The sequence below is a fragment of the Papio anubis genome, chromosome 10 (assembly GCF_008728515.1).
Source record: "Papio anubis isolate 15944 chromosome 10, Panubis1.0, whole genome shotgun sequence".
Classification (NCBI taxonomy): domain Eukaryota; kingdom Metazoa; phylum Chordata; class Mammalia; order Primates; family Cercopithecidae; genus Papio; species Papio anubis.
In genome coordinates, this window is record NC_044985.1 from 110992608 (window position 1) to 111019062 (window position 26455).

General features: G+C 42.0%; 1 protein-coding gene across 5 annotated transcripts in view; it reads left to right on the forward strand.

Moving 5' to 3' along the window:
* COL4A3 (collagen type IV alpha 3 chain) overlaps positions 1-26455 on the forward strand; it is a 147392-nt gene that overhangs the window by 39773 nt on the left and 81164 nt on the right. The gene's annotated exons all lie outside the window — the stretch shown is intronic.

The window sequence follows — 26455 nt, forward strand, 5'->3', positions numbered from 1 at the left end:
TGGGGTTTTGATTCAACACGTCTGAGCTGTAGCCTGGGCATTAGGGTTTTTAAGAGTTCCCCCAGGTGATTTTTTTCGAGATGGAGTCTCACTCTATTGCCCAGGCTGAAGTGCAGTGGTGCGATCTCAGCTCACTGCAGCCTCCACCAACCGGGATCAAGCGACTCTCCTCCCTCAGCCTCCCGAGTAGCTGGGATTACAGGCACATGCCACCACACCCGGCTAATTTTTGTATTTTTAGTAGAGACAGGGTTTCACCATGTTGGCCAGGTGGGTCTCGAACTCCTGACCTCAAGTGATCCACCTGCGTTGGTCTCCCATAGTGCTGGGATTACAGGCCTGAGCCACTGTGCCCTGCCCCCTCAGGTGATTCTAATGTGCAAGCAAGTTCTCCGAAAAGTTGAAAAATCATCTTAGACTTTGGTTCTGAAGATTGAATGAGATTTTGATAGGCTCAGGTGGGAACTGAGGAGAGGGAAGGAAGGACGGCAGGCAGAGAGCCAGCTGAGCAGAAAAAAGTGAGTTCCTTTGGGAACGCCGAAGAGTAGGAGGAAATGGCTGGATCCTTCCAAATGTGGCCCATGACTTCACACCAAGAGATATGTATCACCTGAGAACTTGTCAGAAATGCAGGCTCTCAGGTCCTGCCCCAGACCTAGTGAGTCCAAATCTGTGTTTTAAAAAGACTCATGGGTGATGTCTGTGCACGTGGAGGTTTGAGAAGCTTGGGCTTGATCACAGGGTAACAATAATGACGAAAATCACTGACACTTACGCACTCATATGCAGGTTTACATGTCTTAGCTAAGCCTCATACCAACCTATAAGGAAGTATTCTTTATCATCGCCCCATTTTCTAGACGAAGACACTGAGACTCGGGTTTGTTTGCTCATCTAGAAAGTAATGGAACAGAGATTCAGACTCAGACCCCTAACTACGACAAAGCACTTGCCCTGCATTCTTGTACTATGTCACCACTTTTGTGGTTAGGAGGAAGCCCAGGAGACACCCTGGAGTGGAGAGGAGGGCTCTGATACATACTCCAGAGGAAATCCTGAGTCCTGGCCCAGGAAGAGTAGGCCTGTGAATGGGGCGGGGCGGGGGAGGGGGCCCTATCCTACCCTCCAAGCCAGAGCCCAGAAAAGGCACCCCTAACCCTTTCCACTCATCATCTCTTGCCTTGCATTCCAGGTTTCTAAACTAAGAGAACTTCTTGGTGCCTTAGAAAAAGAGTTCTAGGTCCCAGCACTTTGGGAGGCTGAGGCGGGTGGATCACGAGGTCAGGAGATCGAGACCATCCTGGCTAACACGGTGAAACCCCGTCTCCACTAAAAATACAAAAAAATTAGCTGGGCGTGGTGGTGGGCACCTGTAGTCCCAGCTACTCGGGAGGCTGAGGCAGGAGAATAGGGTGAACCTGGGAGGCGGAGCTTGCAGTGAGCTGAGATCGCACCACTGTACTCCAGCCTGGGCGACTGAGCAAGACTCCATCTCAGAAAAAAAAAAAAGAAAAGAAAAGAAAAAGAGTTCTAGGAAAACAACCAAGAAAGATAATAACCCCACAGAAATTGAATACCTCATCACCAAACTAAAAATAAAACACACACTAAAAAAATGCATTTTAGTATAACATAAAAATAAATATATCTTCCAAATACTTCTCTCTTCTTCACTTCTTGTTTATTTCCCTACATTCTCCCTCCTGTCTCTCGTAGCCAAAACACAAGTTCAGTGGCCCACTGCTTGCAGAGTCCAGTTAACAAGAGTGTGGTCTGATATAATTAAAGTTACTTCTTCTTCCAAACCTAGCTTACGGGAAGGAGTACAGTACAGGCTTCCCGCCTTAAGGGTACTGCTTTGCTTTTGGAGCAGAAAGCAGGTGCTTTTAAAGGGCAGGGGGGTTTGCAGGGGCAGAAGTGACTAGTTAGGGGTTCACATACACTTTGGTGCCTTATCTATGGGCATTGGAGCTGTTGTCTTCATGGGCAGAAACAGGTTGCAAATGTGGCCAAAAACTCTCCAGGTGAGACAGAGTTTCACAGCAGGCATACTTTGGGTTGTAAATTGAGTGTTCTCTCTCAAAGCAATCCCCTGGTCGGGGAGAGTTCTGCTCTGGAGCTTCTAAGCCCATAGTTGGATAAACCTAGGGAGTGTCTGGTGAAGGCGAGGTAAAGGGCTATAATTGAAGGGGCAAAGTAGTAAGTGGGGAATAGGGAGAAATGAAGAAAACAGAAGAAAAAATATTAAAAAATAGTAATGCATTCTCTTCTTAGAAAAATTGGAGTATTGGTTTCTCTCTCTCTCTGTCTCTCCCCCTCTCGCACACACACATGAAACCACCTTTGCAAAATTATAACTGAGGAAATTATGACAGTGAAAGAAATCAAACCTAACCAACTCTATTTTTCTTCTAACCCTTAAGCTGTCCTTGTTCATTCCTGGGCATAGGCCGAAATAACTTTGGGAAGGAATTTAGTTCATGGTTTGACTCTGAAATGAAATTGACAACAGCCCTTTCCCAAAAAGACCCCTTCTTGCCTGGGGACCAGTCTGCCTTTGCAGGATTAACAAATTAGCTACAAGATTAGAAATTACAGTTTCAGGGTCATGCAGCCTCTGGCTCCAAGAGTCTGAACCTCCCCAAATTGCTCCTGGGGGTAACATCATTATTGTAAAACCTGAGATCAGTGCTTGAGATATTTTGCAGACCCTGGACTCAGTGGATCAGCTAACATCACCTAGACCTGTAATCTGGCCCAACCCAGTTGTGCTAATGTACTCACGAACAGAAGACATTAAGAAAACCTAACTCCAGCCCCCCACAATTCCATCTCCAACCTGACCAGTCAGCTCTCCCCACTTCCCAAGCCCCTACCTGCCAAACTATCTTTAAAAATTCTGATCCCCACATGCTCGGGGAGACTGAGTTGAGTAATAAAAAATCTCCCGTCTCCCGCACAGCTGGCTCTGAGTCAGTTACTCTTTCTCCATTGAAATTCCCCTGTCTGGATAAATCAGTTCTCTCTAGGCAGCGAGCAAGGTGAACCCACTGGGCAGTTACACACACAGACACACGCATACACACACACACACGCATGTATAGAAGGAGGTAAGTACAAAGTTCTAGAAAGAGGAGCAAAAAACAAAAAGTGGAGGAGGGAGAGAAACAAAAGAACTTAATGCTGTGTGCAAATATTTCAAATATATTAAAAATTTCCTAAAGTTTTCATGGAATTTTTATCTTAAATGGCAAGAGAGGGAAGGAAGAAGGAAAGAGAATACCAGCTGAGGAATTCCAAGGGAAAGCAGAAGGAAAGGGGAGCATTACAAGCAAACTTTTGGAACCTCATTTTTTGCCTAAGCCAGATGTTTCTGAATGACACAAAACATGACTTGAGAAAAAGTGGCTCTGCCCAAGCATGGTCATACGTCACCAGCACAATGCTAGTCCCTGTTAAAACAGGGGTACTTGGAAGGTCATGCCAGGATAATCTTGGGGATTCCCTAAGAGTATGTGGCCTATGTTGCATCCAGCTGGCTCTAGATGGTCCAATTCAGATGCATTTGCTTTTCCAGTGGACCATCTAGAATGTTCGTTCTTGCTCCCTTCACTCCAGCCAGACTGGCGCAGTGGCCTTAGGTCCTCAGCAGGCCTGAACCTTTTACTTCTGGACTTTGCTTGTCATCCCCCCTGCCTGGTATATCTTCCCCAACGGATCCCTTGTTTTGAATCCTGCTGTCTCTGTAATGCAGTTCTAGCCCCATCTCTCCTGTGAAGCTTCTGTGTCCCAATCTTCTGGGAACTCTACCTCCTCCATGTTAGAACATTAAAAGATGGGACCTAGGCCGGGCGCGGTGACTCACACCTGTAATCTCAGCCCTTTGGGAGGCTGAGGTGAGTAGATCACCTGAAATCAGGAGTTCGAGACCAGCCTGGCCAATATGGTGAAACCCCATCTCTACTAAAAATACAAAAAATTAGCCGCGTGTGGTCGTAGGTGCCTGTAATCCCAGCAACTCTGGAGGCTGATGCAGGAGAATCACTTGCACCTGGGAGGCAGAGGTTGCAGTGAGCCGAGATCACACCATTGCACTCCAGCCTGGGCAATAAGAGCAAAACTCCATCTCAGAAACAAACAGACAAACAAAAAAGATGGGTCCTTTACTCTGTCCTGTTCAGTTTGTTGTTTCTATATGGATATGTTCTGACCAACTCTCAAATGCATGATGAAGTGAACTGGGTGATTGAGATGTTAGGCAAGTTATTAAGTTTTTCTGTTTGTTTGTTTGTTTGTTTGTTTTGCTTAGCTTTCTTGTCTGTAAATTGGGAATAATAATACAACACACTTATAAGACTGTAAAGATCTAATGAGTTCCTGTAAGTAAAGTGCTTGATATAGTGCCAGGCACGTAGTAAAAGCTATCTGTGTTACTTATGAGTCTAACCACCTTTGGGACATTGCTGAACCAAACCTTAACTGATGTTAAATACTGTTGCAGAAACAGGACAAAGGCTCCAAAGTATCTTTGTAGGTCTCTTTAACAAGCATTGCAAAGCTATCCTACATTATTAAGTGCAACATCCATATGAAATGATGTACATACTATCTGTGCACAGTGTAGAGAATACAAAATAGGCTGGGTGTGGTGGCTCACACCTGTAATCCCAGCACTTTGGGAGGCTGAGGCAGGCAGATCACCTGAGGTCACCATCTCTACTAAAAATAAAAAATTAGCCAGTGTGGTGGCATGTGCCTGTAGTCCCAGCTACTCAGGAGGCTGAGACAAGAGAATCATTTGAACCCGGGAGGCAGAGGTTGCAGAGAGCCGAGATCAAACCACTGCACCCCAGCCTAGGCGACAGAGCGAGACTCCGTCTCAGAAAAAAAAAAAAAATACAAAATAAACACCCAAGTACACATGTACACATGCACACATGCATGCAGATGTACAAATATGCATTAAGATAGAGAAGCAGTAAAACTCCAATGTAATCTCCACAACTGCATTCCCTTCTCACAGCGCCCCCACCATCAAATACAATCCAGAATTTTATGTGACCTATTTTCTTACTTTTCTTTGTAGTGTCTCCCCATAAATACTTATTCCCAAACAAACAAAAATATATATACATATATTAGTTTCACCTATTGCGGCGGGAACTCTATATAAATGGAATCATACTGCACGCGTTTGTTGTGGCTTACTTTTTCAGTGTACGTGTGTTTGTTTTCATCTTCTATGTTAGTTATAAAGCTGTAGTTTTTTTGTTTTTGTTTTCATTTTTGTTTGAGACAGAGTCTCACTCTGTCGCCAGGCTGGAGTACAGTGGTGCGATCTCGGCTCACTGCAGCCTCTGCCTTCCGGGTTCAAGCGATTCTCCTACCTCAGCCTCTTGAGTAGCTGGGACTACAGGCACATGCCACCATGCCCTGCTAATTTTTGTATTTTTAGTAGAGACTGGGTTTCACCATGTTGGCTAAGATGGTCTCGATCTCTTGACCTCATGATCTGCCCATCTCGACCTCCCAAAGTGCAGGGATTACAGGTCTGTGCCACTGCGCCCGGCCCCATAAAGCTGTAGTGTGTTCATTTTCACTGCTGTATAACATCCCATCCTATGAATGTAACAAAATTTGTTTTTCCATTCTACCATTGGAGCATGCATGGGGTTTCTCAGTTTTGACTATCACAAAGCCACTGTGAACACGTTTGCACATTTGTCCTTGTGCAAGTATGTCAGGGTTTCTCCAGGAAATACACCAGGGTGGAATTGCTGTGGGGTTGGGATGCATATACGTTTATCTTTATTAGGAAGTCCTGCGTTCATGCTGGAAATCAATTTACAATCTTACCTGGAGGACGTAGGCGTTCTGGTATCTCCTTGCCTTCACCAACATTGGGTGCTGTCAGACTTGATTTTTTATTTTATTTATTTATTTATTGAGACAGAGTCTTGCTCTGTTGCCCAGGCTGGAGTGCAGTGGTGCAGTCTTGGCTCACTGCAACCTCCACCTCCCAGGTTCAAGCAATTCTCCTGCCTCAGCCTCCCAAGTTGCTGGGACTACAAGGGTGCACCACCACGCCCAGTTAATTTTTGTATTTTTAGTAGAGACGGGGTTTCACCACGTTGACCAGACTGGTCCTGAACTCCTGACCTCAGGTGATCTGCCTGCCTTGGCCTCCCAAAGGGCTAGGATTACAGGCATGAGCCACCGTGCCCAGCCAGACTTGATTTTTGCCAGTCTGGAACCCACTTTTAGCTTTTGCCAAAATGATGTGTGTGAAGGCATACCTGAGTTTGGATTAAATGTGCAGTTTTTCTGATGACTCATGACACTGAACATGTGTTTATATGTTTATAGATTGTGTATCATCTTCTGAAAAATGACTGCACGTATCTTTTCTGGTTTTTTGTCTTTTTCTTATTGATTCTTGGGCACTAATTCTTTGTTGGTTATAGATGTTGCAAATATATCACAATTTGTGACTTATGATATCTTTTGAGAAACAAATTCTTAAATTTTAACGTAGTAGACTTTATCCATCTTTTCCTTTATAGTTTATGTTTTTGCATCTTTTTAATGATATCTTTTCCTACCCCAAGGATCATAAAGATACCCTCTGAAGCTTCCCCCTAAAGCTTTTAAAATTTTGCCTTTTTCCATTTGAGTCCTTAGTCCATTTGACATTGAACTTTTATGAGCTAGAGAAACTTTGCATTGTTCTCTGTATGAATGACCAATGCACTCAGCCTCTTTATCTGTCCTTTCCCCAGGAAATCTGTAGTGCCAGGTCTGCCATATATGAGGTTTCTATATATGGAAGACCCATTTCTGGGTTCTTTATGCTGTTCCACTGGTACATTTGTCCATCTGTACACCAACACCGCAGTATCTTAATTACTATAATTTTTTACTGTAAGTGTTGGAATCTAGAAGGGCAAGCTTCCTCCTGGACCCCTCCCATTGCACTTCCATAGACATTTTAGAATGGTGCTTTACATTTTTTTATGACTCTTGGACATCCCCAGTGCACGTTATTGCTCTTGTCTTACAGCAAAAAGAACATCCTTAGCTCTCACTCTGAGGCCACAATGTAGGGTGAACAGCCATGATTTAATGAAAGCAGTTGAGAGGTTTCAAAGTCAAGACACAACATTGCCTTCTTGACTAATTGGAGACTATAAACCTGCTTAAAGTCAGACTAAAGACCCTTGCACTAAACATGGCTCTGGACTCAGTAAGAATAGCCTTTGCCGTTCATAAACAAACCTGTTTTGGTCGAACTTTTTGGTTTGACATTTAAAACCTTGTAAACATAATAACTACTTCCTTTCATCCTGACCCAACTTGGCTTCCTCCAAAGCAAATCAAGGTCACAGTGCTATTTTAGGGTACAGTGAAAATTAAGTTTCTTAAGATGCCTTAAATAGCTGAAGCGTAGGCTGAAACAAACTGGAATTAAATGAAAAGAGACCACATGTGTAAGAGTGTGGAGATTCAGAGAGGGTACTTAACCAGCCCAAAGTCACACAGTCTGAAAAACTCAAGTTTCTTTGCTCTCTGTTCCAATTTTTTCTATTCTATACTAGGTGCTGGATGACTTTCTTTGGAGAGTAAAAGAGTAAATATCTTAGGTTTTGTGGGCTAAGAGGCAAGGTCCTCAGTTCTTCCAGCAACTGTTCCCCTGGAAAGACTAATATTCCTTTTATATCTAAAAATGTAAAGCCATTATTAGCTCAAGGGTCCTGCAAAAACGGGGGGAGTGGACTAGATTTCCCTGTAGGCTGTAGTTTTCAACCCAGGCTCTAAACCATACGTAAGAGGTATATATTCTTGTTTCTGCTTCTTTGATGATTAAAAACATACATATAAATGGCCAGGCACAGTGGCTCACGCCTGTAATCCCAGCACTTTGGGAGGCCTAGGTGGGCAGATCATGAGGTCAGGAGATCAAGACTAGCTTGGTCAACATGGTGAAATCCCGTCTCTACTAAAAATATGAAAAATTAGCCAGGCGTGGTGGCAAGCACCTGTAATCCCAGCTACTTGGGAGGCTGAAGCAGGAGAATGGTGTGAACCCAGAAGGTGGAGCATGCAGTGAGCAGAGATCACACCACTGCACACCAGCCTGGGCGACAGAGCAAAACTCTGTCTCAAAAAACAAAAAACAAAAAACAAAAAAAAACCCCACCATACATATAAATAAAACTACAGATCAAATATTACAACGCGTATTAGGAAAAAGCAGAGGTGAAATTGTGTTCCCAGAAACGAACTAATGCTATATGGTATGCATTTGAGGATTGGTTCTGAAGATAGCTTAAGTAAATTGGAGTCCACTTTGTTTTATCCTCCACCTATTGAAAAGTCTATTATGCCTCAGGAACTCCTTGGTACTAAATCACAAAATTAAGAATGATCATTGATACGAAAATCCTCAGTAATTTGATAAAATACAATGTCTGTGTAGAGTCTAAATATAAATTCTGAGGAAACAGGGTTATTAATATATATTATACTTTTTCTCCATTTAAAGATTAAAAGTCATTGTTGAGTTATTCTTAGAGAGCCTTCAAACCCAAGTATATTATAACTGTGAGTATATCAGACACACCATTAACTTTTCCAGTGTTCTGTACAGAGAAGCCTTCTTTGATGTGAATTTTATCATTTGTATATTCTCTGATTTAGGTGTGTTGTTTGTATCTTAAACATCACAAATGAAGTTGCATTTTCATAACAGCTTAGCATCATAACCTTTTGTCTATTTTTTGCTTTAAATCCAAATGACTACAGAGTGTTCCCTACACATGTATCTTTTTACATGTTTTTATTCATCAAGCCAGAGCCTATTAAAATACTTCACAGGTCCTATTGCTATCTCTGGACATATTACTGGCTTTCCATTCTTCAAATACCTGTCCATTGTGAATTATAGGCACTAGCTGTGTCAAATGAAAACAATTTCAAAGATTTGTGTGTGGAGAACGTGAGAATGGCTACCCAGTCCTTTGAAATATGGTCAGCTGGATATTGTTAGTCTCCTTGTCATTTATTTTGTGTCCCATATTTTGAAGAGCCTTCTCATAAACTCCTAGGCCTTGACAGTCTGGGTGTCTGGTTTAAGAACTTTCTTATCACATTATTACCTAAGGGCTGCAAAGGGCGCTACTTACCAACTCCACAAAAATGAAAAGTGTTTCTGAAAATATTTGTCTTCAGACTGACTCATTCTTGAATGTCTGAAACATATATTGGATATTTTTTGGTTTGTTTATTTGGCTTAGAATGTGGGATTAAAATGAGAAATTAACATCAACTAAATCTAAAACATTGACTTTTCTAGCAATGCATTTTTATTTTTCATTTTTGTGGACAGGTCAAGAGCCTACCAGTCTCATCATTTCTTTTTTTTTTTTTTTTTATGAAAAGTCATTATTGTTTTACCCTCATGAAATAATGTACAACCAAAATTTTTAAGCAATTCAAAAAAGTATAAAGTCAAATAGGAAAATCACCATAATCCCCAGAGTAACCATTTTTAATTATTCTATGCATTTACTTCCAGAATTTCTATGCATATATATAGGTTTCTTACAAAAATGTGATCATATAAATTTGCCTCATGTTTTTACGAGTTGCCATAATATTCCACTGTATTGATATGGCACAATGTGTATAACCACCTCCATATGTGCTTGGTTTTGTTTTGTTTTGTTTGAGATGGAGTCTCGCTCTGTCGCCCAGGCTGGAGTTTGGTAGCATGATCTTGGCTCACTGCAACCTCCGCCTCCTGGGTTCAAGCAATTCTCTTGCCTCAGCCTCCCAAGTACCTGGGATTACAGGCGCCCACCACCATGCCAAACTAATTTTTGTATTTTTAGTAGAGGCAGGGTTTCACCATGTTGGCCAGGCTGGTCTCGAACTCCTGACCTCAGGTGATCTACCTGCCTTGGCCTCCCAAAGTGTTGGGATTACAGGTGTGAGCCACTGCTCCAGGCCTATGTGCTTGTTTTATGTGCAGATTTATCCTCCCTCAGTTTTCCCTAGCATCATAGGTGCAGGCAGGATATTATAACCTTAGCTTTCATTAATAGATGTTTGTACTACTCTTTTGAATTAAAAATTTTCCTTATGATAAAACAAATAAGAGGGTGTTTATATGCTACAACATAGATGAACCTTGAGTTCCTTATGCTAAGTGAAAGAAGCAAGTCACAAAAAGACAAATACTACATGATTCCATTTGTATTTAGTACCTACAGTAGTCAAATTCATAGAGACAGAATACAGAGTCGTGTTTGTCAGGGACTGGAGGCAGGAGAGAATGAGAGATTGTTGCTTAACAGGTATCAAGTTTCAGTTTTCCAAGATAAAAAGAATTCTGGAGATTAATTATGCACCAATGTGAATGTACTTAACACCAATGACCTGCACACTAAAAAAATGGTTAAGAAGGTAAATTTGGCAAGTTGCATTCTACCACGATTAAATTTTTAAAATCAGAAGATGTTTAAAATATGACTGTATATATTTTATGGTAAAATGTACTGACTGGGTATATAAACACCACCCTTGCCTATCAATTTCAGTCATCTAGACGATAAACAAAAACCAGGACAATACTACAAAGATTCTGCACTTGGTTTGTAGTTGAGGCCCTCAGACCTTACCACATCTCTTTATTCTGAATTTATAAGTAATTCAATCAAGCGTTAGTTACTGATTTCTTAATTAGCAGCAGAGATTAAACAATTAGAAATAGAGAAGAGGTATCAGAGAGCTATAGGTAAGGAAACAGCAGTAGAAAGAAAGAAAGGCAGAAAGCCTAATACCACAAAAAGAATCTTCCTCCAAAAAAAAAACATACTTAACAATCAAAACCATATACCACCCAGCAATTAAATGATACAAATGCAAACAATTATCTCTATGTATGCAATCACATCACTCAACAAATATTTCTTATGTATCAGTTATGTACCAGGAATCCATTAGGACCCCAAAGTGTTCACAGTGACAGCAATATTGTTCAGGAAAGGAGGATTATGTCACTTTCAGTCTGTTTACAAGGCAGGAGAGCCTGTAATACAATCACAGATGGTCAGAGTTTGGGTTTTAATGGTAAACTTCAGTTATCTAGAAATTGTACTTCTATAGACTCTCATGTTTCCCCAAATCCTGTGTCCAAATGGTATCCTGTTTAATAATCGTATATGATTTAGTGACTGTATTCGTCTGTTCTCACACTGCTGATAAAGATACACCCAAGACTGGGTAATTTATAAAGAAAAAGAAGTTTTAGGGACTCACAGTTCCACATGGCTGGGGAGGCCTCACAATCATGGCAGATGGTGAAAGGCATGTCTTACATGGTGGCAGACAAGAGAGAATGAGGACCATCCGAAAGGGGTTTCCCCTTACAAAACCATCAGATCACGTGAGACTTATTGACTACCATGAGAACAGTATGGGAGAAACTGCCTCATGATTCAATTATCTCCCACTGACTCCCTCCCGCAACATGTGGGAATTATGGGAGCTACAATTCAAGATGAGATTTGGGTGGGGACACAGCCAAACCATATCAGCGACCTTACCTATCTACATGGACTTGTATCACCTTGCTCCTTTTGTAAGCAAGCAATTTGTAAGTGCATTCTTCACCAAGAGCAGTATGTGCTTGTTAACAAAGACGTATTTTAGCACAATGTTATCCTGACTGTAGTCCTGTTTTATTTGAGTGTTTGTACCAATAGCCACAGTTTATAGATTTGGGCTGTAGAAAAAGCTGATATTGAACAGAACAAAATAATGTATGATGTACCATCACTGTAGGATAGTGAGGTTGTTAAAATCTCTCTCCCTTTCTCCAGGGAAGCTGTAAATTGCAAAATTATCAATATGCCATCTAGCAGTTTATTTATCATGTGAAAATTTGGAAGTAAAATGTGTGGTTTCAGCAACTGAATTCAATAGTAACGATAACTGTTCAAGAAAAATGTGCTCATACAGAATTATTGGTTACCATCACCTGTGATGGGGTCTAAATATTTTTCTTTGGAGAAAAAGTAATGAAATTTGGAGGCCTTACAGTCAAACATTATTCTGGACATTGCTGGTTTTGCTTGTTCTGTTGTACAAAATGCTTCTGCAAACAAGGCAGTGCTGGCTCAAGGGCAGAAGATACTCTCAGCATTGCTTTAAGAGTCAGATTCATCCATTAAAATATACATTCAAACTCCATGAGTTAATATACCTTGATATACTGGAATATGCCTGCATATTAACATCATATAATGACGATAGCACAGTTCACAACACTGTGGGTCTCATAGACACTGGCTGCCAAAGTCTTGTTGAAGGACAGCTGCACCATTTTAAAGTCTGCATCTATATATATGTATACACACATATATACACACACACATATATACACACATATATGTGTATATATACACACATATATAACACTATATATAACTATATATAAAATAACCATATATATAACTAACTCTATATATATAACTATAGTTATATATATAGTTATTTTTAATTTGCCTTAATAGCTAAACCCCTTTTTAAGATTTTCCAAATGCAACTGCTCATTTGAAAAAATGTTGTGCGGGTTGGTCGCGGTGGCTCACGCCTGTCATCCTAGCACGTTGGGAGGCCGAGGCGGGCGGATCACGACGTCAGGAGATGGAGACTATCCTGGCTAACATGGTGAAACCCCGCCTCTACTAAAAATACAAAAAATCAGCCAGACATGGTGGCGGGCGCCTGTGGTCCCAGCTACTCGGGAGACTGAGGCAGGAGAATGGTGTGAACCCGGGAGGCGGAGCTTGCAGTGAGCCGAGATTGTGCCACTGCACTCCAGCCTGGGCGACCGAGTGAGACTCCATCTCAAAAAAAAAAAAGGAAAAGAAAAAGTGTTGTGTGAAAATACTGCATTTTTTATTACGATATGATAATGATTCCATCTCTGTCTTAGGAAAACTAATTTAAATGCACTTTGTTGTTGTTTCTGTAGACTTCCTTCCAAAACTAACAGTGAAGCAAGCTATCACGATGCCTGCTCTGTGGATCCAACTTGAACAATCAAACTCTACTTTAGCAACAAGAAAAAAATATTTTTAATATTAAAAGAAAAGTAAAGCACGTATTAGGAAAGGTGGAAATAGAATTATCTTGGAGACATATAAAAGGTATCTGATGCTTAACGTTTAGAAATCTTGTGACCCGAATTTCAATTGCTTTGCATTCTAAATCATTTTATATTTGTCTGTATTTTGGTTCTAAAAAGCAGAATAAATAAAAATTCTTTTTTCATATCCTTTTGTATTTCTACAAAACAGATGTTGCCATTGTGTGGAATTTGTCATCTTCCAATCTACAATAAAATAGCCTAACATGAAGGCTCTATCCTCAGTCCCATCATTTCTTTTTTTTTTTTTTTTAGACAGAGTCTCGCTCTGTCCCCCAGGCTGGAGTGCAATGGCACAATCACAGCTCACTGCAACCCCACCTCCCAGGTTCAAGCAATTCTCCTGCCTCGGCCTCCCAAGTAGCTGGGATTACAGGCATGTACTACCACGCCCAGCCAATTTTTTTTTTTTTTTTTTAAGTAGAGACGGAGGTTTTTCCATGTTGGTCAGGCTGGTCTTGAACTTCCGAACTCAGGTGATCTGCCAGCCTCGGCCTCCCAAAGTGCTGGGATTACAGGCATGAACTACCGTGCCGGGCCGCTTAGTCCCATTATTTCTATCCCATCTCTGCCTTTTCCAGTTGCTCTGCTACCTGGCTCCCGCACTCACCCTTCTCTTAGAGCGCTTCCCACTTACAACACTACACACTGTGCTAGCGGGGTAGGTTATTTTTGCAGAGCCAATCCTAAGGACTTTTGTTAATTCCCCCTTGGCTTTCTTGTCTATCTGCTTCTAAGATTTTATTTACTTGGTATTAGTCATCTCGATGAGAAGAAAAACTCAGTCAATCATCAAAATGTCTAAAATATCCAAACATTTGTTTTCCCAGAGATGTAGCTTACATTTTCTTATTTATTTTTGTATGACGTCTCACTCCAGCTGTCACTATATTTACATGCTGATCTCCCCGTAGTCTGTTTTTAGTGCTGTGAAGCACTCTTGTATCCTTGACATTTTCCCGGTTTAATTTTTAATCTTCTTTTCTTGTTTTTGCCATAGTTATATATTTTATATAGTTAAATAATTTACACCTATGACTTGTGTTATGTATTTAGTACTCTGTGATTTACTTTTTCACATAGTCAGTATGCATTGAGCATCTTCTGTTTGCAATTGTAACCCCACTGCTGTCTAGAGGTATCCTGTCCTTTGAGGTTTAAAACTACATGAAATTCCTTGAATACCATCTGGATCTGTAGGAAGTCCAAATTCTGCCCCAAGTTTTCTTCACCTTCCCTGGGGCCTGCATTTTCTTGGTAGCTTCTCCTTCTGATTTTCTGTGCTTGCTGAAGATTGAATCTTACCCACATCTCAATTTCCACAACAATTCTTCCATTAATGGGCCAGAGCTTCTTGTTTAATAAGGCAGTTTTGTGTGTGTGTGTGTGTGTGTGTGCGCGCGCGCGCACGTGTTTGTGTGTTTGTTTCAGAGACAGTCTTTGTTTTTTGAGATGGAGACTCGCTCTGTCACCCAGGCTGGAGTGCAGTGGCACGATCTCGGCTCACTTCAGCCTCTGCCTCCCAGGTTCACATGATTCTCCTGCCTCAACCTCCCAAGTAGCTGGGATTACAGGTGCCCGCCACCACGCCCGGCTAATTTTTGTAATTTTATTAGAGACCAGGTTTCTCCATGTTGGCCAGGCTGGTCTCAAACTACTGACCTCAAGTGATCCACCCTCCTCAGCCTCCCAAAGTGCTGGGATTACAGGCATGAGCCCACTGTGCCCAACCAGAGACAGAGTCTTGCTCCATTGCCCAGGCTGGAGGGCAGTGGTGGAGCCAACTGCGTCCTCCAACTCCTGGGCTTCAGCAATCCTCCCACCTCAGCCTCTGGAGTAGCTGGAACTGCAGGCACTCACCACCATGCATGGCTATTTTATTTTTTTTGTAGAGATAGGGTCTCACTATGTTGCACAGGCTGGACTCAAATTCCTGGCCTCAAGTGATCCCTACCTCAGCCTCCCAAAGTGCTGGGATTACAGGCATAAGCCACTACGCCTGGCCATCAGGCAGTTTTATATGACAAACTGTATTGAAGATTCAGAGATGACACAGGAAATTTCAACTACATTGATAATGTGCTATTTCTGAGCTGGGTGGTAGCTGCAGGGGTATTTGTTACATTATTCTTGATACCTTTCCATATATATGGAGAATAGTTTAAAATTTTTATGTGTCAGTGGAGAGTCCTATAACTCAGAATGAATAATGATTTTATCTTCATGTTATCAGAAAAGATATCAGATGCTCTGAGGAACTGGATGCTTTTGTCCAATGAGTTGTAGACAGATGTTATTGCTGGAATTTTTTCTTAAGCACATTTCAAAGTCATCACTCCTCTTTTACCTTGTCCAGCACAAAGGAATTATCAACACCTGTACATATCATGAAATTACCATTGCAGTGGTCTCATCTTCTTGCTGACCTCTGTCACTGGTTCCCCTGCAAGACAATACTCTTGATCTTGACATTACCAATCACAGTTCCTCTCCAAGCACCCTCCAGTCCTTCCATCTTTGTTCCTAGGACTCCAAATCCCATAATCCTGCCACCTCACTGGTACCCACAATTCCTTTATCCATTGCTTTGTCACTGTCTCTGGGCTCCTGGAGTCTCCTGTCTTCCCTCATTGATGACCTTTTCCTCAGCTCTCTTGCTTGATAAAATCCATCTGGAAGAAACACAAATCTGCTTAAATCCCATGGCGTCTATGCAGCCCAGTCGCTGCCTCCCCTCCTTCCCTCAAGTCTTGATTCCAAAAGTCACCTTCTCAGGTGGGCTCTTTCGTGACCACATTATGTAAACGTTTACAACCCACCCCTGACATTTCATTTCTTCCTTTCCTGCATTATTTTTTCTTGGCAATTATAATTAGTTAACATGTGTGTATTATATATATGTTATATATTTATGTTATCTATTGCTTTCTTCCCCCTGTTAGAACATAAGCTACTGTGTCCCCTGTATCTAGAATAGTGCCTGGTGCACAGAACATAATAAATGTTTTTTGAATGAATGAATAGATGATACCACTTTTAGATTTGAATATAAATTTGAAGTTGGACATTAGGAAAAAAAAAAAAAGCGATGGAGGGAAAATGGCTTTGAGGGTGAGATCTACTGAGCACAGCAGATCATTTAACTCAGCATCCTTGTCTTTAAAAGGCTCCTTAAGCCTTTTAAAGGTGAAATGGTGCACCTAAGTAGCTTGTAGTCCCACCTACTTAGGAGGCTGAGGTGGGAGGATTGTTTGAGCCCAGGAGTTTGAGACCAGCCTGGGCAACATAGGGAGACACTGTCTCAAATATTCATAATAATAACAACAACAAAAGGCTCCTTAAGCACCCTTGACACACAGTGCTCAATCTTGCTCCTGCAGTCCTTCAGCCCCCTGCCCCTGAGCTTGCTATCTTTCAAGCTTCCTTGCACATTTTCCTTTTCTGGCACTGTTTCTGTTCTGCATGATGCATGTTCATTTTATACGCGGTGCAAGTTATACATTTCTTGGCCTGTTCTCAGGTCAACACCCACCTGCAGGCTTTGTCCAGAGGGTCTACAGACAGCCTCCTACACTGTGCTCAGGAGTTCAAACTCAGCACTGATGGCCAGGTCTAAATACTTTTAATCAACCAAGTGACATCATCTCATTTGGGGAATGTTTTCAGAATTGATCATTAATCTCAACTATCCTATATTTTTACAAATAACTGCTGTTTTATTTCACAAATATCAAAGAGATTGGTATAAAAGTTTTGGGGATGAATCTTAGTTTCTTTTTAATGCTTGATACGCTAAGGAAGTTAGAGTGTGGTCTGGGGAACCCCTGAAACTGAGCCCCCCAGGCTGCTTGTTTTAAGCACCGATTCCAGGTCTCAGACCTGCTCACTGAGGACGGGATCTCGAGGGAGAAAGTAAGGTCACTAAAGACTTCAAACAATTCAAATACACGAAAAGTTGAGAACCACTGTCCTAAGGTTCCGTTGGAATATCATGAAACTATACAGAGATAGTTTTCTTAATCACAATTTGATATGAGCTGATACTATCAAGGAAGTATGTTACTCATAACAAATGGGGCAAAAATATCCCAGACATTTACATCATATATTTTAGAAGGCAAATTCAGGCTGGGCATGGTGGCTCGTGCCTGTAATCCCAGCACTTTGGGAGGCCGAGGCAGGCGGATCAGATCACCTGAAGTCAGGAGTTCAAGACCAATCTGACCAACATGGTGAGACCCCCGACTCTACTAAAATTACAAAATAAAAATTAGCTGGGTGTGGTTGTAATCCCAGCTACTTGGGAAACTGTGGCAGGAGAATCTCTTGAACCTGGAAGATGGAGGTTCCAGTGAGCCAAGATCATGCCACTGCACTCCAACCTGGGCGACAGAATGAGACTCTGTCTCAAATAAACAAATAAAGCAAATTCCGGTATCAGATTATCTCCTTAACCTTTACAGGGAGTTATAGTCATGATTTATCTCACTTATATCCAGCCCCAATCAAAGTATTAATTAGATAGTGTCTATTGTCCTCTACTTATAGGAAGAAGATGCTTTGCATAGCAGTGAGCAACTAAGCCAGGAATGAATTCAGCCCTAAGGAGTTACTCTTCTCCATGGTGAGCTCCTCCAAGACAAAGCCCTTAGGTGTGGGCTCAGATACTCCAAGCAGACCAGACTGCTGGGCAGAAAAGTTAACATGCAGCAGAGCCTCTGTGCTTTGAAGTTTGCACACAATCGCCCCGAAAGCAGGCAGCTCATCTGCCCAAGGGAAAATTAGAACTTCCAGATTCCAAATAAGATCTGGACTGACCTTGGAGTAATGGAGACCCATGAACTTTAAGGCCTTTTACGATCTTAATATTCTATTAGTTATAACAATGGAGAGTGTAGCTCTCCCACCATCAGCCAGTGGAAGCACAGGTGACCTCTGGGGTTTCACTGTGTCTGCAGATAACTGGCAGCTCTAAGCTTTCTTCATCAAATGTCTCAACCATTGTTCTTTAAAATTTTCCTATGTTTATTCTGGCTTTATTTTTTTCTACCAGGAAGTAAAAACTAAGTTAGTAGCTTTCCATAATGAAAAAACAAACAAACAAAGAAATTACTTAAAATGAATGCTGCTGGGCGTGATGGCTCATGCCTGTAATCCCAGCACTTTGGGAGGCCGGGGTGGGTGGATCACCTAAGGTCAGGAGTTCAAGACCAGCCTGTCCAACATGGTGAAACCCTGTCTCTACTAAAAATATAAAAAAGTAGCCAGGTGTGGTGGCAGGTACCTGTAATCCCAGCTACTCAGGAGGCTGAGGCAGGAGAATCACTTGAACCTGGGAGGTGGAGGTTGTAGTCAGCCGAGATCACGCCACTGCACTCTAGCCTGGGCAACAAGAGTGAAACTCCATCTCAAAGGGGGAAAATAAAAATGAATGTTTATAGTTTGAGAAAACAATAAATTATAGGACTTTAAATTTCTATTTTTGAGATGAACTGTCTTTTTTATTGCTCTGAATGAATTTTCTTTTTTGTTGTTAATTTTTATTTTTAGGAAAAGTAATCTAGTTTTGTTTTGTTTTTGTTTTTGTTTTTGACAGGGTTTCACTCTGTCGCCCAGGCTGGAGTGCTGTGGCGCGATTATGGCTCACTGTGGCCTCAACCTCCTGGGCTCAAGCGATCCTCCCACCTCAGCGTCCCGCATAGCTGGAACTACAGGCTTGCGCCACCATGACCGGCTAATTTTTTTGTAGAGACAGCATCCCACTATGTTGCCCCAGCTGATCTGCAACTCATGGGCTCAAGTAATCCTCCCGCCTTGGCCTCCCAAAATGCTAGGATAATAGGTGCGAGCCACCTGGCCTAAACTTTGGTTTTGTAAATAACATTTTCAAAGACTTTTTTTTAAATGGTCCTACGAACAAACCAGGCGCATGACCCAGGAAGTCCCATTTGCCCAAATGTGTGTCTCCACCTGCCAGCCTGCAGCTCAAACTTTCCATCACTTGTGGCACTGGTGGCAGCTTTCTGTCTTGTTTGTTTGTTTGAAGAGTTAGTTTTCTGAAAAATGTGACAGTTTCCAGGCGGATTTTTAAAAGTTAACCATCAGCATCATGTCTCTCGATAAGATTAGCTTACTTTTGCCTCTCAGACAGAAGGCCCTGCAGCAGCAGGTGACAAAGCAAAGAATGACCCACAGGAGAGAGCGGAGGTGGTTGTGGCTAATTTAGTGCTTCCCAGTGCAGGGTTGCCCCAGCCCAAAGCAAGTGAGGAAAAGAAGAACCAGGTAGAGATTTTTTTTATCAAGTAAAATTGGAGCTTTTTTAAAAATCAAGTTCCCATTTTAAGAGAACATCACGTTTTTTGTTTTTTGTTTTGTTTTGTTTTGTTTAAGACAGATCTCGCCCTGTCTCCCAGACCGGAGTGCAATGGTGTAATCTCAGCTCACTTCAACCTCCACCTCCCAGGTTCAAGCGATTTTTTTGCCTTAGCCTCCCAAGTAGCCGGGACTACAGGCACAGGCCACCATGCCTGACTAACTTTTGTATTTTTAGTAGAGATGGGGTTTCGCCATGTTGGCCAGACTGGTCTTGAACTCCTGAGCTCAAGTGATCCACCCACCTTGGCCTCCCAAAGTGCTGGGATTACAGGCGTGAGCCATGCCTGGGAACGTCTTTTATTCTGTGGGCATTTACTTGCTTGATGGTATCTTAATTTTCCTCTGGAATATGAGGACAGTAGATGAGAGGTCTGCTGTGGGTTGGGGGCTGGGAGATTGTGTTGGTTTGTTTGTGTTTGGAGGTGGCCATTGCCCTTATATTGAAAAACATAACTAAGACAATCCTCTGTTTGTCTTCCTTTTAAGACATATTTACTTTACTGCCCTGTGAAGTTCAAAACATGAAGAACTGTCAGACTAGAGGATCTGCTGGGTTCTTGCAGTCCCCAAATTATATTCCTTGTGTCCCCCAAGCCTTGGACAGAAGCACAGTGGGAGAAGGGGAGGCACATGAGGAGGACAGAAGGAAGAGAGAGGTCCCTGTCTGCCATTCCAAGGTAGAAGCTCATCTCTCACTGGAGCTCACAGCTGATCTCTTCTTTAAGTGTCTACCTTAACTTTTTTTTTTGAGACGGACTCTCCCTCTATTGCCTAGGCTGGAGTATAGTGGTGTGATCTCTGCCTACTGCAACCTTCGCCTCCCAGGTTCAAGCAATTCTCCTGCCTCAGCCACCCAAGTAGCTGGGATTACAGGCACTCAACACCACGCCAAACTAATTTTTGTATTTTTAGTAGAGACAGAGTTTCACCCAGTTGGCCAGGCTGGTCTTGAACTCCTGACCTCAGGTGATCTACCCGCCTTGGCCTCCCAAAGTGCTGAGATTACAGGCATGAGCCACTGTGCCTGGCCTGTATCTTAATTTTTTAATGCAATTTTTATATTGCCACAGAAAAAATGTAATGAAGATAATTTGCACCAGGAATCACCAAGTTTTTCCCATACAGAGCCAGGTAGTAAATATTTTAGCCTTTGCAAGCCAAGAGGCAAAATGAAGGCTACTGTGCAGATACCTATATAACGAGAGAGAAAATAAATATCCACAAAACTTGTAGTGATGAAATGCAAACTTAATTTATGGACACTGAGATTTGGAGTTTATATAATTTTTACAATACAAAATGTTATTTCTCTCTTGATTTTGTTTCAACCATGAACAAATATGAAAACCAGTCTTAGCTCATAGGCCAGCTAGAAACAGGCAGAGGGCAGATTTGGCCTGCAAGCTGCTGTCTGCCAACTCCTGCATCATACAGCTAATTTCATGAGCTACTATGTTATGTTTATCACTAGGATTTTACGTCTCATGATGAGGGCCACAGTGATAGGGTGAGGTGGAGAGAAACGTACCCCTCCTCCCCTAGTGCCTTGTGGCCAGCAGCGCCTGTCAATAATGAAATACAGGCCGGGTGCGGTGGCTCACGCCTGTAATCCCAGCACTTTGTGAGGCCAAGGTGGGTGGATCACCTGAGTTCAAAAGTTCAAGACCAGCCTGGTCAACGTGGTGAAACCCCATCTCTACTGGAGAATCGCTTGAACCTGGGAGGTGGAGGTTGCAGTGAGCCTAGATTGCACCACTGCACTCCAGCCTGGGCGACAGAGCGAGACTCTATCCCCCATCCCCACCCCCTCCCCCCAAAAAAGGAGAAGAAGAAATGCAACACTGCACCTGAGAATATGACCCTGGGTCAGACTGTCTCACCTGAATTCAGATACCCGCTCCCAGTGTTCCGTCCTATCCTTAGCCTCTCAAAATTCGAGTTTTCTCATCGGTCAGATGGAGCTTATAATAGTACCTCCCTTACAGAATTGTTGTAAGATATAATGAGATAATATGAGACCGCCAGCACTGAAAGTGCTCAAAACATACTGAGATCATTACAGTGCTGATGGAAGTTCATTTCCTCTACCACCATCCTGATCAAGGGATCCTGTGCAGTCTATTTTTCTTACACGAATGGCGAAGGTTTCTCAGTCTTTCTGCAATCAAAACCTTTTAGGGGGGAAAAAGAAACAAAAAAAAGGAAGCTGGAGTTAATGATTATAGGTATACCTACCATTCACTGCATTGCATAAGATGGGCAAAATTTTCTTACCGTATTGTTTATTCTCAAATGTACCAGAGAGCTCTCATTGCACTGTCTTTGTCAGAGTTAGTAATCTGTATGCTTGCTGTCATCCAGAAAATCAAAAACGGGTGGCTGGTTTAGATGTCTAGACTAGTGATGTGTCTCTGGACAGGAGTTGAGGGATAGGAAGTGGCAGCTGCAGTGAGATTTCTGTGATGTCCAAGTGTGGTGACAGCAGCTTCAGGGTGGGGCAGGCAGGGGTACCGTGCAAAGCAGTCCAGGGTGTCATTCTCCTTCACTGGAGGGCATGGTGCCAGGGCACATGGTTGGTTGCTTAAGGCAGACACGGGCAGAGGCGGCCCTGCAGAGGACAGCTCGTGGCGTCTGTCTGGCATGGTTTGGCTATACTTGGTCAGCTCTTCTTTTCACACACGAAAACTTTCCCCTCAGGCTATTGGCTGGGCAGAGGGACTGGCAGGGTCAGTAATCATAATGCAAAATCAACAGACCTGCTCAGTAGGGTGTTAACCAGCTGTGAACGGTGCCAACTCCCCCTGCTATTAAACCAGGCTGGGCTGGGCTGGGCTGGGCTGGGCTGGGCTCCGGGAGAGAGATTGGTGAAAGGCAGGGCAGGCCACGTCTGTTTCACCAGCATGCACAGGAATGAGCATGCTGGCTGTTGACAGTAGAAAGAGGAAATAGTCAAGATTATTTGGGAATTATGTTCTGGTCTATTAATAAAAATGCATGTGCATTTAATGAACAATGAAAATGGATGTGTTGAATGAGATCCTTCATGAGTTTTAAGGGTAAAAAGATAATTGTTTACAGTGCGTGGGGGATATAAGGAATTGTGAGACACAGTTCCCACCTGCAGTTTAGGGAAAGTGATAAACCCTCAACTCCGGAGCACCTAATGATCGGTGTCAAGTCGATGAGTCAGTAACAGCCTACAGTAGTGGCTCATAGTGTATTCTATGAACTCTTCTAAGGGCTTACCTGTGCTAGCCAATCTGACCCCATTTCACAGATGTGGAAACTGAGACACCTGAGACTGCCTAGACTCACAGAGGTGAGGTGGCAGAGCTGGGATTTAGACCCAGGAAGTCTGTCTCCGGAACTGGTGCCCTGCAGCCTGCATCACTTTGCCTCATAAGAGAAAGTGATGTGCAGGGGAGACATGGGTGACACAAGGGTACTGTGAGAATGGAGATCAAGAGAAGAGTGTGAGACCCAACTGATCCGCACTGCTGGAAGGCTTGCTGCCTTTGTATAATACATTTGATCTGGCACCTTTCTTGGATAAGCATCAAATACCACCAGGGTCTCTAACCAATATTTTGTTAAATAAAACATTGTAATGTGTCTGTGCTCTTAGGCAAATGATATTTGGTTAATCAACCAATATAATCAGTGTACGCTAATAATAGTATTAACAAATACAAGTTAATTCACTTGTTTGTTAGAGATAGATAACAGCAGTCTCTTACCCTTTCCCTTAGATTCAACACCAGTTCTTTGGCACTGGACAAGGGACTTCAAGAGGAAATGTCAGGGAGGAAAGTGGCTAGTGCAGACTGATCGAAGAAAGGATCAAACAATAGTTGTGGATGTCCTTTGGCTTGGGATCTTGTAGCCAAAAAGGACAGAAGGGAGGCCCCCAGTGACCGAGTCCTTATTGAGTGCAGGGTACCAGGCATGCTAGTGATAGCATCTCAATTCTTTCTCACAAAAGCACTGCAAGATACATCCTAATATCTCCCTTGACAGATGGGGAACTTGCAAGGATTAAGAAATTTCCCAAAGCTCCAGTTTGTAGCTACAATGCTGGGAGTAGACTCTACATAGATGGGTCCATATATATTCAGTAGGTCCATACATACATGGCCTGTGATTTCTGGAATTCCAAACCTTTTTGATTTTGTACAATGAAAGTTTATTTTGCATTTTAAGTAAGGCCGTAAAACATAAATGCAACTGTGAAAAAGAATGATTTCCACAAGTTTAACTGCTTAATATTCAAAAGGGCTAAAACATCATGTAATCTTGGGTCATTTCCTGATGGTGGGAGGGGGTTTAATAGCCATAATATTATTATTAAGAGCTTTCTGTTCATGACAAATGATTTTGTATTCCATTAAGATATGAGGAAACTATGGGGTAATTTATTGTTGGAAGGAGAAAAATCATAAAAATGTTGCTTAAGAAATATCCATTAGTTATGCTTCCTTAATAGTTAGCCTTTGGCCATCCTGGTTTTTTAAGTGATTTAACAGTTGAATAGTAATGAATGGGTTATTACTATTAAAGTAACCGTAGTGTTTCAAAAAACTGGGTCCAACAATGTAGATGGATTAAAATCAATAAGAATAAAAATATGGACTCTGTATCTTTTAAATTAAATAATCCATTTGAATTTTTGAATTATTGAAACATTTGCAATATGAAAATGTATTTAAGAAAAAACAGCATTAGTGAGAGAAATCAATATCTTGACTCTTGAGTTACTGTCATCACCATCCAAAAGTATTCAAGCACCCCTGTTCTGGGGTCTCTGGAACATCACACAGGCAGGGCTTGTTTCTAGAGCAGCAGCTGAACAGCAGCCAGAGAGCTGCGCTGACTATAATTTTGAGTTCACACAATCAGGTGCAGCATCTACACGTCAGCAACATTGTCACATACTCTGAAGTCCTAGTCAGCTTAATTATGCAGCTGCACGGGCAAGCCACGCCTTGCCAATTTAACTGAGAATTAAAGCTGGAATGAGTTTGGAGCAGTTCCACTAACTGGGGCACGGAAACACAGCTCTAGACCTGGCTCTGGAGCCTCATCTGCAGGGCAGACCACATGCACATAGATGATATGGCAGACATGTATAACCGGAGAGTACACTCAACCCTCTCACAATGGTTCTTCATTTAACTGACTGCTGGATGGACCAGAATTCTCCATACCTCTGTGCAATAGCAGCCCGGAGCTGGAGGCGTCTCCCTAGTATAGCTAGTATACATGTCTGCTACACCAATCAGTTTTCTTTTATTTTTTATATTATTTAAAATATTTTTGTGGCTACATAGTAGGTATATATATATTTATGGGGTACATGAGATGTTTTGATACCGGCATGCAATGTGAAATAAATACATCATGGAGAATGGGGCATCCATCCCCTCAAGCATTTATCCCTTGAGTTACAAAGAATCCAATTACTTTTTTTTTTTTTTTTTTTGTCTGAGACAGGGTCTCACTCTGTTGCCCAGGCTGGAGTGCAATGGCCTGATCTTGGCTCACTGCAATCTCTGCTTCCTGGGTTCAAGCAATCCTCCCATCTCAGCCCTCTGAGTAGCTGAGACTACAGGTGTGCACCACCATGTCCAGCTAAATTTTGTTTTTGTTTTTGTTTCTTTGTAGAGATGGGGTTTCTCCATGTTGCCCAGGCTGGCCTCGAACTCCTGATCTCAGGCGATCCGCCTGCCTTGGCCTCCCAGTGTACTGGGATTACAGGCATGAACCCTCGTGCCTGGCTGCGTTCTTTATTTTAAAATACACAATTAAGTTATTATTGACTATAATCACCCTACTATGCTACCAAATAGTCTTATTCATTCTATTTTTTTTGTATACATTAATCATCCCACCTCCCGTCCAACCCCTCACTACCCTCTTAGCCTCTGGTAACCATTCTTCTACTCTCTATGTCCATGAGTTCAGTCGATTTGATTTTTAGATCCCACACATCAGTGAGAATATACAATGTTTGTCTTTCTGTGTCTGGCTTATTTAATTTAACATAGTGATCCCCAGTTCCATCCATGTTGTTGACATCCATCCAGTCATCCAAGAATGACTGGATCTCATTCTTTTTTATGGCTGCATAGTACTCCACTGTGTATATGTACCACATTTCCTTTATCCATTCGTCTGTTGATGGACACTTAGATTGCTTCCAAATCTTAGCTATTGTATACTCTGGTTTCTCTTCAGATCGTATAAAGCTTTCACCTTTTACCAAATCTTAGCTATTGTAAACAGTGCTACAACAAACGTGGGAGTGCAGATATCTCTTCGATACACTGATTTCCTTTCTTTTGGATAGATACCCAACAGTGGGATTGCTGGATCATATGGTAGTGCAATTTTTAGTTTTTTGAGGAACTTCCACACTGTTCTCCATGGTGGTTATACTAATTTACATTCCCACAAGCAGTGTACTAGGGCTGCCTTTTCTCCACTTCCTTTCCAGCATTTTTTATTGACTGTCATTTGGATATAAGCCATTTTAACTGGGGTGAGATGATATCTTAGTGTAGTTTTGATTTGCATTTCTCTGATGATCAATGATGCTCTCTGTGTGTCTTCTTTTGAGAAATGTCTATTCAAATCTTTTGCCCATTTTTAGACCAGATGGTTTTAAGATTAGTTATTTCACTCTAATTCCTCATGGTTGAACTACTATTTTAATGGAGTAATTTAAATATTAAATAACTAAGTGATTAAATATGAATGCATAAAAAGACATTTGCTTATGTAAAAACAAGGTTGAAAGATTTGATAAAATGAAATTGAGAGAAAAACTATTATTCAATTACATGTGACTGAGCTAGCACTTAAAGAGTT